The sequence below is a fragment of the Octopus bimaculoides genome, chromosome 28 (assembly GCF_001194135.2).
Source record: "Octopus bimaculoides isolate UCB-OBI-ISO-001 chromosome 28, ASM119413v2, whole genome shotgun sequence".
Taxonomy (NCBI): domain Eukaryota; kingdom Metazoa; phylum Mollusca; class Cephalopoda; order Octopoda; family Octopodidae; genus Octopus; species Octopus bimaculoides.
The window spans coordinates 17,084,119-17,085,322 of NC_069008.1; the positions used below are offsets into that span (position 1 = coordinate 17,084,119).

The 1,204-nt window shown below is 41.2% G+C and overlaps 1 protein-coding gene across 1 annotated transcript in view; it reads right to left on the reverse strand.

Moving 5' to 3' along the window:
* LOC106881813 (spliceosome-associated protein CWC27 homolog) overlaps positions 1-1,204 on the reverse strand; it is a 12,119-nt gene that overhangs the window by 10,481 nt on the left and 434 nt on the right. The window lies entirely within an intron of this gene.

Sequence of the window (1,204 nt, forward strand, 5' to 3'; positions counted from 1 at the left end):
CAATACTGCCCGCTTTGGGAACCAGGAAAGCAGATGCTAAATGATGATGATGATGATGATGCTAGTATCGACTAAGCAGCTCCCTTCATCGTGACTGCCAGAGCCTGTACCTAAATTAAACCCTATAAGAGATTAACCCCATCTTTCTTTCTCTTCATATATATATATATATATATATATCTCCATATCTTGGGTCTCTCTTGTCCAGAGGAATAAAAAAAACAAACAAGGGTTTGTAATAACGATTTAGAAATGAAATAAACCAGGGCTATGGAGTCGCAGTCGTAGAGTCAGTAAAACTATACTGACCTCTGACTCACAATATCTTTATTCTTTAATATAAACCAGTTGTAACCTATCGACTGACTCAGAGTCCAAGCTTATGCATATGTGCACCAACATCACTTGATTATATAAAGAGGAGTCAGAATCGGAGTCAGGGGTGCCAATAGTAGAGGAGTCGGAGTCAGAAGGTTTTTGTTTTGACTCCACAGCCCTGAAATAAACAGCAAAACCCATTATTTCTCCTGGTTTTTACGTTCTGATCTCAAATTGCGTCGATGTCAACTTTGCCTTTCATCCATCTGAGGGTCGATAAATAAAGTACAAATTGAAACACTCGGGGCGATGGAACTGACTTTCCCCGTCCCTCCAAAATCGCTAACCTTCTGCTTAAGCAATTATTTGTTCCGTCCTTTTACGTTCTGAGATCAAATCCTACGGATGCCAGCTTTGTCTTTCGTCCCTCTGTTGGGTCGATAAAATAAAGTACCAGTCAAATACTAGGGTCGATGGTATTGACTTGTCCCTTCCTTTCCTCAAAACTGCGGGCGTTTGTTTCTAAATCCGAAAGCATTGTTTGTTCCGGCTCTTTACATTCCGAGTTCAATTCCCGTCGAAGTCAACTTCGTGTTTCATCTCTCCAGAGGTCGATAAAAATAAAATATCGGACAAATATGGGACTAGATGGTACCGACGAACCCCTTTTCCTTTCTTCAAAACTCCCGACCTTGTGCCTAAATCAGAAATCATTTCTCCTGGCTCTTTGCGTTTTGAGTTCAAATCGCACGGAAGCCAGCTTTGCTTTTCATCCCTCTCTGGGGTTGATTAAATGAAGAACGAGTCAAAGAACTAGGGTGGATGATATCGACTCACCCTGACCCTTCAAAATATCAAGCTTCGTGCCTAAAGAATTAATTGCTCC